We start from the raw sequence: 12,031 nt of genomic DNA, 5'->3' as shown, positions 1-12,031 counted from the left end.
AGATGCTGCAGCGTGTTGAGATGCTGCAGTGTTGAGATGCTGCAGTGTTGAGATGCTGCAGTGTTGAGATGCTGCAGCGTGTTGAGATGCTGCAGTGTTGAGATGCTGCAGTGTGGAGATGCTGCAGTGTGGAGGTGCTGCAGCGTGTTGAGATGCTGCAGCGTGTTGAGATGCTGCAGTGTTGAGATGCTGCAGCGTTGAGATGCTGCAGTGTGTTGAGATGCTGCAGCGTGTTGAGATGCTGCAGTGTTGAGATGCTGCAGCGTGTTGAGATGCTGCAGTGTTGAGATGCTGCAGCGTGTTGAGATGCTGCAGCGTGTTGAGATGCTGCAGTGTTGAGATGCTGCAGTGTTGAGATGCTGCAGTGTTGAGATGCTGCAGTGTTGAGATGCTGCTGCAGTGTTGAGATGCTGCAGCGTGTTGAGATGCTGCAGTGTTGAGATGCTGCAGTGTTGAGATGCTGCAGCGTGTTGAGATGCTGCTGCAGTGTTGAGATGCTGCAGTGTTGAGATGCTGCAGTGTTGAGATGCTGCAGTGTTGAGATGCCGCAGTGTTGAGATGCCGCAGCGTGTTGAGGTGCTGCAGCGTGTTGAGGTGCTGCAGCGTGTTGAGATGCTGCAGCGTGTTGAGATGCTGCAGCGCGTTGAGATGCTGCAGTGTTGAGATGCTGCAGTGTTGAGATGCTGCAGTGTTGAGATGCTGCAGTGTTGATATGCTGCAGTGTTGAGATGCTGCAGTGTTGAGATGCCGCAGCGTGTTGAGGTGCTGCAGCGTGTTGAGGTGCTGCAGCGTGTTGAGATGCTGCAGTGTTGAGATGCTGCAGCGTGTTGAGATGCTGCAGCGTGTTGAGATGCTGCAGTGTTGAGGTGCTGCAGCGTGTTGAGGTGCTGCAGCGTGTTGAGATGCTGCAGCGTGTTGAGATGCTGCAGTGTTGAGGTGCTGCAGCGTGTTGAGATGCTGCAGCGTGTTGAGATGCTGCAGTGTGTTGAGATGCTGCAGCGTGTTGAGATGCTGCAGCGTGTTGAGATGCTGCAGTGTTGAGATGCTGCAGCGTGTTGAGATGCTGCAGCGTGTTGAGATGCTGCAGTGTTGAGATGCTGCAGCGTGTTGAGATGCTGCAGTGTTGAGATGCTGCAGCGTGTTGAGATGCTGCAGCTGGAAGCTCCTTTAATTAAATCGTTTCCACTGCAGGTTGTGCTAAAGCTGCTGAACTGAAGCAGGGATGCAGACGGAGACACCAAGGCATTTATTTAAAGTTAACAGAAAAGATGATTTTAATAAAACTCTGGATGTCATGATCTGAGTCCAGAGTCCGTCCTAACAGGACTGACCCCCCCTCAGGGCAGATTTCACCCCGGTTCCTCCAGAAAACTCCTCTGGCTCCTGAAAACTAAGACGCCACTTCCACCTGCCCAGTTCAGTCCGGTTTAGTCCAACTCTATTCCATTTGCCTATAAAGTCCGGTCCAGTTGTGAGGTGTGAACGCTAATTGACCTCTGACCTCTCGTCCTCCAAACCTCATCTGGGTTCGGTTGAAGTGAACTCTGATTGGTTTGAATGTGAACACCAAGCGGACCAGAGACCGCCCCAAAAGCAGGAAGTGGACTACAGCGCAGGGCATTCTGGGTAAATCCAATCAAAGCTAACATGTTAGCCTAGCGCTAGCAGCAGAAATGGCTCCTGGTCTTTAGCCTAAAGAGAAATCCTCCAACCGCTAAAATCCTCCATCTTGTTTCCATCTGGTGAAGAAGGAAGTTGCTCTCAGTGTCTTCAGAGGTTTCTGTGTCGTTTTCTTCAGTGGTTCTTGGTGCAGCGCCCCCACAGGCCAGGAGGGGAACAGGTTGGTTCAGAGCCACAGCAGCTGGAGGTGGAGCAGATGTTCTGGTTCCCCAGTGAAAAAACCCAATTTGTCCCAGTTTGCTTCATAAAGTCTAATTTAAATCCACTCAGCCTCTGCGGGTAAAAGCAGAACTCTGGATTGATTTAGTTACTGCTAACAGCAGCAGAGCAATAAAAGCTTCTTTCATCTAATCATCACTGGACAGGCGAAGAAAATGACTGATTCTGTTTGGCCATGAAACAGAATAAATCAAGTTTCAATGCAGTTTTATTGCTGAGCTGAATCTGCATTTTCTGTACTAGAAAATCTTTCTGTGAATCCGTCACCAGATGATTCACCTTCACTGAAACTCGCTTTGTGTTTGTATTGCACATTGAAAATGTGCTACATAAAGTCAATTACCTTTTCACCTTTTATTCCTCTAACTGACCACTTCCAGCTTTTCCTCCCACCGGGTCCGAAGCAGCGACTGGACCAATTCTGCAGAACCTGGACTCGGTCCGGCGCTTTAATCCGATTCTGGGTTGAGCGTCAGCAGGACGCAGCTTTCAGAGCCGCGCTCACCTGGACGCCACCGCATCAGCCACTGCGGGCCCAGAGGCCCGCCCACTGAGGGTTGGCATGGCGACACGCATCACGCTGTGACCTCACATCCTGTCTGAAGGCGCGTGGCTCTGCAGGGACAGAAAGGCTCTAGAAGTTCGTCCTTGGAAAAACTTTATGAACGTTTGAACAGAGATTTTATTAAAAGTCTGACTTTGAGTTTTGGGAGGATTTTAGATATTTGACATTTTTTATTCTTGAAGTTAAATTTCTGCTTTGTGTGGAAACCTGGAAACGCCTGATGTTCAGTCAGCAGCCGTCCTGACGGGAACATGACCAACAGCCGGATGTGGTGGTCGCCATGGTGACGGCAGGTTGAGGATACACTGAATGTTTCTCAGGTTTTGTGTTTTTTGTTTTCCTCTCTGTCGCCTTTACTCAAATCGTCGGCCATGTTTGTTTACGCTGAACTCCCGTCTGATCTCGTGAGATCTCGTGAGACTTCCCGTCTGAACGTTGGAGTGAAATCTGTTTGTTTTTGTGGTTTTTTGCTCCAGTGCTGTCATGTTTGGAAACATTTTAAATTCCTGCTGGTTGCATTTTTTTTTTACCAAACAGAAACGGAGTCAAAGTTCAGGAAGGGAGTTAAAGAATTTACTCAGATGATCGTTTTGTATTTCAGTCTCGGTGGATAGAACCTGATTGCTCCATGCGAACCACAAACCCAGATAATGAGTGTCAGGTTGTTTCCTGTCTGACAGCCGCCGTCTGCAGCGACACAAACGAGGCGCCACAGCGGCCAGTTGCCACGGAGACGGTTGGCCCGGCTCTGAAGGGATGCTGGTCCGGGCCTGGCGTCGGACTGGGAACGCTCCAGCTGTGAGCTGTCCCACGCTGCCAGCCCATAATACCCAGAATCCTTTGAGGGGAGTAGAGCTGCTGCAGGAGGACGGCGCTCAGCTGACCTAGAAAAACAGCTGAAATGAACAAGATTCCAGGAGAAACGTCGTTTTTCCTCCTGAAGTTTAATTCTGGGCCACATGCAGAGTTTGAGTTCGAGTTATCACATCGGTTCAGAGTCGGATATTTTTCTCCAGTTTTGATTTCAAAACCAGGAAACGTCCAAAGTAATAAATGTATTTCAGTTAAAATGTCATAAATATAAACCAGAGTTTTTCTCCTCCTCGCTGCTCCTCTAGACTAGCGGCAGCAGCAATTAGCAAACGCCTGGAGAAACTGGCTGTAAACGGCATCATGGAGCAGCTTTTTAAATACATGCCGAGTTTAGTTCTGGTGACCCAGAAGGTTTCATCATGAACCAAACAGAACCAAAGCGATGCGTTTCCTCTTTGCTTTGCTGTGGATTTAGAAATAATAATTGTCCTACTTAAAGTTTGTTCCAGTTATCAGTTTATAAAAACTCCAGGAAAAATGTCTGAGTTCTTCGACTGACGGCGTCGGAGCTTCTGCTTTATTCTGTTCGTCTGATATCAAAGAGTTCGGCTGCTTGAAGAGTCGAACGGATCAATCCGAGATCTGAAGCAGACATGAAAGGACCGAAGCGAATCGGCAGGAAAACTCCTGAGAGGAAAGAAATCTGATTCCCATCAGTTATGATGATCGATGTTTCATCCTGCAGGACGAGGCAGAAAACTGCTGATCAGCAGGAAGTGATTTCCTGAATCCTTATTGGACAAAACTTCTGAGATGTTCATGTAAACGTCTGTTAATGGGTGAAGAAACGCAGACGGACCTCAGGTTTCAGTGACGTAACCAACATGTTCAAATGTTTAAACTCTGATGTGAGATTCATCTTCCAGCTGATCACCATCAGAGGGAAAACGCTGCGATAGCTTGGACACAACATGAGGACGTCTTTCAGTGAAGTTGTCCAAGTAGAACCGGATCGGTCCGCTCAGCTCATCGCAGAGACCAGAACATGGAAAAACCTTCATCATCAAAGTCTGCAGGATGAACAGAAACCAGCGAGACGAAGAAACCAGCAGAGTTTACGATTCATCACCCAGTCTCTGTGGAAATGAGCAGAAAGGATTCGGTCTGTTTCCCTCCTGATGGTCCGGTCGACCCGGTTCTACTGGAACCAGAACATCTGCTCCTCCTCCAGCTGCTCTGACTCAAACCAGCCTGTTCCCCTCCTGGCCTGTGGGGGCGCTGCACCAAGAACCACTGAAGGAAACGACACAAAAACCTCTGAAGACGCTGAGAGCAACTTCCTTCTTCACCAGATGGAAACAAGATGGAGGATTTTAGCGGTTGGAGGATTTCTCTTTAGGCTAAAGACCAGGAGCCATTTCTGCTGCTAGCGCTAGGCTAACATGTTAGCTTTGGTTGAATTTACCCAGAATGCCTTGCACTGTAGTCCACTTCCTGCTTTTGAAGCGGTCTCTGGTCTGCTTGGTGTTCACATTCAAACCGAACCCAGACCGAGGTTTGGAGGACCAGAGTTAGCTTAGCATTCATACCTCCCAACTGGGCCGGACTTTGACTAGGCAGACGGACCGGAGCTGGTTAAAGCGGACCGAACTGGGCCGGTGTGAATCCATCCCTAAAGTCTGTCAGAACTGATTCGGTTCAGGTTGAGACGGATCTGAATGACTGGAGGAAAATACGGATAATCAAACATTTTCACTGTTGAAAATATCAAAACTAAATGATTCTGTTTCCAAACATTTGTTGGCTCTGAACCAATGAGAGGACAGCTGGTCAAGATGCAGCCAATCAGAAGGCTGAGGACTGAGCCTGATCGCAACGTGATTTTAACCGAATCTGAACATAAGGTGTTCTATTGAGTGACGGTTCTGGTAGATGAGACTCTGGTTCTGTCCGAACCGACAGAACCAGAACCTATCCTAACTGTCCTGACAGGACGGGGACTTTTCACAGCCACTTGTTTCCTCCATCATTCCTGAGTATTTTCACCTTCCTGCTTAAATAACAACATGTGGTTCTGCCCTGAAAAAAAGAAAATGTTTTAAATTTCCTTCCACTCGTCTTCAGACGCTCCCCGTTTCTCCTCTTCATCTCTCTCCCTCCTCTCTGGAACAGAACTGAAAATAATTGTTGAGGTGTCTAAAATGCTAATTGTTTGGGTTGCTAATTATCCCGACATACGCTGTTTGTTTGCAGCTTCATGTTGCAGCCAGACGACGTTTCAGTCTCTGATCGAGTTTCTGCGGCTGAAGCAGCTGGAAGATTCAGATCTGGAGCTTCATGGCTGACGGACCAAACTAAACATCTGTGTTCAGCATGTAGTTAGTGAATTTATTGTCTGTAGCTCTCGTGTTTAATAGCTAACGAGTGAAGAAACACGCAGACAGAAACGTTACTGATTATATTTAGAAAAAAGGCAAAGCAGGATGGATTCTGGGAAAATATTTCATTTCTCCTCCTCAGACTGTCCTTGATGTCTTGGTATTTATTTTCCTCATTCCAGCCTCTGCATCCACAGATCAGGGCTGCTGTGCAGCTACAGGTCTGCTTTGGCAAAAACTAGCAATTAATAAACGTCAGCAGTCATTATTAACAGAATTAGTAATTATATCAGAGTTGCCAAGTCGGCACTGATTACCGATTACTGGGAAATAAATAGTTTTCATTCTCAGTGTTTGCCTGATGAAGCTTAGATATTAAATAACAGTAGAAGAAGAAATGAGTCCAGCCCTGAACGACACATAAAACAACATTTTTCCTGATTTAAACTATGTTTCAACTAATTAAGACTAATTTAAGGACAACAGAACTGGTCTGTCTTCAAACAACCGGTTCATAATGCAAAGATAAAATAATGTGCTGAATAAAAAATCAGCTCTTTTTTATAACTGATGCATTAAATCTGTCATCCAGAGACGGATTTAATTTAGCTTTGAACCACCAGGATGAGAAACTAGTTCATCTGAATATTAGTTGTTTATGAGTGGCGGCGGTTTGATACGGCTCAACGCGACACAAACACAAAAACTGTGGAAGCCACAGTGTTAGCAAAGCTAGCTGCTACCGTTAGCTTTACCAGTGAACACAAATTAGCCCATTTTGAAGGACTAATTTTACAGTTTAATGAGAGGAGAAGAAAACAGCACTAGTAAAACAGACAAGCTAACATTGCTAAGCTAGTAGCGGGGTAAGCTAGCAGGGGAGTAAGCTAGTAGTAGGGTAAGCTAATGACTTACCATTCCAGGAAAGTGTTTATCTGTCGTCATTAGCAGCATTGCTAACTAGCATTAGCATTCATGTCAGGCTCTGTTATTGGGAAGAAGCTGTAGTGGAGCAGAGAGCAAGAGGGAAGCTATGAGCAGCATTTACATGAGGATGATTGGCAGCACTGAGACCCTCCTCCTGCCTCTGGTTGTTTGTGACGGAGGAGGATCATCGTCTCGTCCCACACTGGTGGATTTATGTTTGTAGAAACAAAGCTTTTCAGCTGCCAGCGATCTGATAACGTCGTTTTTTTAAAGGTGAAGCATTTTTAATATTTACAGGTAATGATCAGTTCTTTAAACCTCAGAGTCTCTGCCTCCAGTTATGAGCTGAGCTGAGCCATTTAGTAGAGTACGGTGTGATTACATCCTGCAGAGCTTAATTTAGCAGCCGGGGATCCTCTGGGTCTGCTGGGGGCGTCTTATTAAATCTATGCAGAAATCAATGAGGAGTCCGTCGCTGCAGCAGAGCAACATGATTCATCTGGTGTTTGGTTAATCTATCGACTTATAATGTGGTGGAAGCATCACTGCTGTTGTTCCTATTAGATGAACGTAAACACAGATCACCATGAGTAATAGGTTGTGACCTCCCTACACACACACACACACACACACACACACACAAAGAGACACTTTTAATCTCAGAAAAATGTTCCCACACTCACAACGTTAAAGGGGAAATATGAACCGAGTTGAACGCAACCTAACCGGATCCGACCCAGAAAACAAATTCACACCACGGACATTTTTATGAATTGTTACTGTGGCATGATGCACACACACATTCAGATGTGGCCGTATGCAGAGCGGCTCCCAGCAGGCCGAGAGTCGATGAATGACGTCATTAATCCACATTTACCTCAACACGAGGAACCGTGATGGTGCAGTTCTCCACCCAGACTGAGGGGGCGCTGTCGGCATAACGAGACGCTGCGACACGTTTACAAAACGCTCGGCAACAAATCGGCAGAGTTTCAGCTGCAGCTTCAGAGAAGAAGAAAAGGAGGACGAGGAGTTTCATCAGTTCCACTGGGTCAGGCGGTTCTGTTGGGTCAGAACCACCTGACCCACTGCTGGATGGATCAGTCCAAAACAACCTCACTCATTCATCAGATTTATTTTGGACTTTGACTAGGCCACTAGGTGGATTTCTGCTTGAACTTTAGATCCCAACCTTCAGGTCGGACATTTTCCTCCATGTTGGCTGAAGCTGTGATGCTGCAGAAGATTCACTGAGGTGGGCGGCTTTGACCTCTGAACTCTCCCATGCAGGGGATTTTAGCCCTGAGGAACGCCATCATGAAGGTCACGACCTGATGAAGGTCACGACCTGTTGATGGTAACAGAACCATATTATCTACATACAAAAAGCAAAGATGAAACTCACCCAGATCAGTGAATCCCTCGTTCTGAACATGCATGTAGCGACAGTGGAGAGGAAAAACTCACCTGTAACAGGAAGAAACCTCCAGCAGAACCAGAACCTGGCTCAGTACCGTCTGCAGGTTTGAGAAGACGGAGCAGAAGAACGGAACAGGAGAAGTTTCTGTTAGATGGAAGGATCAGGTGACGGCAGCATTATGTCAGCCAATCAGAAGCCAGACCAGGTGGAGCTTCAATGGAGAGAAAAGACGGGAAATAAAAAGCTGCATAACTCAGGAGAACCTCAGATATCTGTCAGTTTCTGATAACTACCAGATAAAACCCGACTGATGCAGATCCCCGGCAGCATTCGTCATGCTGAGGTGAGTAAATCTTCATCAGCGCAGACAGAGCAGCTGCAGAGCGCAGCATATGATAAATTGGTCTCCAGGTTTCCTCAGATCTTTGATTTTAGGCTTTTTACCAACAGAAGGAAAACGGACAGCAGCTTTTCCTTTCATGTGCAGCAGCTTCTTCTTCTCCTCTCCGGAAAGCAAACGGTTCTGCTTCCCATCCGCTGGGACGGAGCGATGGACCTGCTGCTGCCCGACCCGGTCGTAACGGGAAGCGACAGGACGCTCCGGTTCCGGCTGCCGATCCGGCTGAAAGAACATCGATCAGATGAGGATCTGATCGATCAAACAGACGGTTTTACTGCAGAAATAAGATGTTTGATCATCTCATCCACAACAAACTCAACTTCCTGCAAAAACACGATGAAGTTATTAACATGTCCAGCAGAAATATCATCAATATCGGATCAATACCATCGCGGTGAGATCGATGCTTCAGATTCAGTTTTATTTTTATCATTTAGTGTTTCAGTTAAATCTAAATTTGATTTGCTCTCAAATTATCATTTTTTTCACTTTATTCAGGAAAAATGCAGAAATTAGTTTTTGTTTGTTAATTTATTATGAAATTATTTTGTATGAACATAAAACTTTGTTCAAAAGAAAATCTACAAAAACACTTAACGAAATTTAATAAACTTAAAAAGTATCAGAAACTCATCAATAATAAAATGGTTTTGCTCTGATGTGCAGAAATGAAATAATCTCTTCAGTCGTTTCTAAAAAAGGTTTAAATGTTAAATTTCTGCAGCTTTTTTCTAGTTTTAGGAGTTAAAATAATCCATGTTCACAGAGAAATGTTTATGGAAATTATGGAAGGAAAACATCAAAAACAAAGATTTAAACACGTCCCTCTGCTGACTTTAAGTAAATTAAATCTCTTTATTTCACTGTTATAAGCACAAAGATTGATTTTTAAAAACACACACAGAGTGGAGCATCATTTATTATTTAATCACATTTATAGATCAAACGGCTAAAAGTCTGTTTTTAATTCAACTTCAATAAATATTTATGAATAAATCATTTTCCAGACAGAAATCTTTGCGTCTATTTTCATCTTTATTTTGGTTTTTATTACCGTTTATGTAATTATTCCTGTCAGTGATGGACACAGACTGGAGAGGTCTCACTCTGATTAAAACTCCGTGTTCTGCAGACGGACCGGGTCTGAACAAACAGGCGGCCTGGCATTCCGCTCGGAACCGGTTCCGACGGTTACGTCCCTGTTGGACCCACGTGGAAGCAGCGAGGCGAGTCAGAGGAAACGGAGACGACAGGAAAAGGTCAGAGGACTGAAAGAACATCGATCGGGACAAATAACGAGTTTCCAGGCCGGCTGGGAACGTTCCGGATCAGAACCGGTTCTGTAGGACAAACTACCGGGACAACAAAGACCTGCAGGGGGAAACGGAGGTTAGACATGTTGAGTTTCCACAAGAGACGGAGCAGAAAATATTAAGATTCATTAGTAATGAACGGAGCAAATTAATGTTTTATCGTCTTGATTCCTTTAAGTTAAAACGATGAAATGAACGAACAACAAGCTAATGAACTGTTCATTATAATGAACTGTTCATTATAATGTTCAGCTCTGAGCTAAAGGTTTACACATTTTACAGTTTGGAAAATCAAACTTTCACCCTGATTTTTAGACTCAGTCAGAAAATCTGGGTTTTAAACTCAGAGATGTTTTAAAAGGGGTAAAAGTTTAAAAAGTCATTTAGCACCATGGATGCTTTACGATTTATTCCCCAGGAGTTTCCTGTCAGGTGGCTGATGGGGGATTTCACACATAATTTAAATCTGGCTCCTCGGCTGCAGGGCGGATGCAAATCGATTTTAAAAAATAGAAAAAGTCATATTTTATGTTGGAGGCAGAATTTACTGCATTTTCTCACCTCAACCCACAAACCAGAGATTTAAAAGCTGCACCAGGGACCAGATTACCACCAAGATGCAGATTTTCAGATTGCAGAAATACTCCAACGCAATGTAGCAACACACACACACACACACACACACACACACACACACACACTGGAGATTATAAATCCTGAGGCAGCAGCAGAGATAAGGAAATCCCTCTAAAAGCCGGATTAAGACACAGAGTTCAGGCTGGACTTGGACCGGGTCGGCCTGGACTCGCAGGTCGTCCCGTCAACAGAACCGATCCGGTCCACAGGTGACCTGTCGGCGTTAGCTGCCCACAGCTCTGGCCTGAGTGAAAATAAAAGATGAGTGTAAAGTGATTTTCAGCCTGACCCGGCCAGCGGCCGCCGCCTCCCCCCAAACATCCCGGCGCTGCTCAACAATGAGCCGCCATTAGGGAAAGGTCAGCGGCGCGGCCACGTATCGAACACAGACATCCCACCGACGTCTCAAGCTGCTTCTCTGAAAGGCGCTCTTTCACCCAGCATTCGGATTTCTCTGGAAATCCAGTTAAAAGGTCAACACTTCGAAGGCGTCCCTTCGTTTCGGAGGGAGGGGAGCGGCGATGTGTTTGTGTGGCCGTCCTTGTCCACCTGTCCTCCCTCGCCTCCCTCTGTCATTAATCTATCACAGTTTGTGACGTCCATTCATCTTTTTGTCATTTCTGCATCTGTCTGTGGTGCTGCGCTCATCCATCAGTCATCAGCTCTCCTCCTCCTCCTCTCTGCTGCTGTTGGGAACAAACCCAGTATGAAGTTATCACTGCCCTCGTTACAGCACACATCTTTGTTTTAGTCATATCGTTTTCTGTCCTTCTTATTCTGTTTCACTCACTTCAAACGTTTAGCTGACATTTTATCCAGTATTTGCAGGAATTTACTGGTGGATTTAAGCAGTACCACCCTGAGCCTGCAGGGGGCGTGGCCTTGATGAAAATGTTCTGATTGGTCTGATATTTCCCGCCTTTTCTCTCAGCAGCTGGTTTTGTTTAAAGCTTCATTTGTCATATTGAATTAAGAAACTTTAGCTTCCGGGTTTTGGTGCAGTTTGAATTTGTTCCACCAAAGAACCCAAAGCTTTGGAGACGCGGCCCAGATGTTTCCCCTGGGTCGACCCGGTTCTACTGGAACCAGAACATCTGCTCCACCACCAGCTGCTCTGAGTCAAACCAACCTGTTCCCCTCCTGGCCTGTGGGGGCGCTGCACCAAGAACCACTGAAGGAAACGACACAACAACCTCTGAAGACACTGAGAGCAACTTCCTTCTTCACCAGATGGAAACAAGATGGCGGCCAGAGCCTCTCCTGCTGTTTTTGCCTCTTCATTAAAGTGTCTACAATTAGAGCGAAGCTGTGAAATTAACACTAAATGTGTTTTGTGCTCCTCGTTTGTCCGTCCAACGTCTAGTTAAAGGAAATCCCAGGAGACGGGCAGAAATCGACTCGACCTTTGAATCTCTTCCTGTCGGCTCGTTTCTCCCTGCAGACGTCACTGAACATGCAGTAAATCCTTTCAGTCTGCGGTGAGGACAGATGGACACTCAGTCCAGCTTCAGCTGTTGCATCTGGACGATTTTCACACCCGGCGTCCCTAAAGTGGCGCATTATAAAATCTTTCCACCCTGGAGCAGAAAAGGTCAGAGGAATCATTAAATCCCTGAAACGACGAGAGATTCTGGTTCCCTGGTGATGAGAGCTGGAAACTTGTGGTCGTAACTTTTTGTG

At 45.9% G+C, this 12,031-nt stretch overlaps 1 long non-coding RNA gene across 1 annotated transcript in view; it reads left to right on the top strand.

Moving 5' to 3' along the window:
* Positions 1-12,031, top strand: part of LOC103464258 (uncharacterized) — a 43,058-nt gene that overhangs the window by 30,194 nt on the left and 833 nt on the right. The window contains exon 5 of the long non-coding RNA XR_533624.2: positions 9,535-12,031. This exon is cut by the window's right edge and continues 833 nt beyond it. This is a non-coding gene — a long non-coding RNA (uncharacterized LOC103464258). The remainder of the gene's footprint in view (positions 1-9,534) is intronic.

Source organism: Poecilia reticulata, chromosome 5 (assembly GCF_904066995.2).
Source record: "Poecilia reticulata chromosome 5, P_reticulata-male-v2, whole genome shotgun sequence".
Lineage (NCBI taxonomy): Eukaryota > Metazoa > Chordata > Actinopteri > Cyprinodontiformes > Poeciliidae > Poecilia > Poecilia reticulata.
This window is presented reverse-complemented; position numbering and strand designations above follow the sequence as displayed.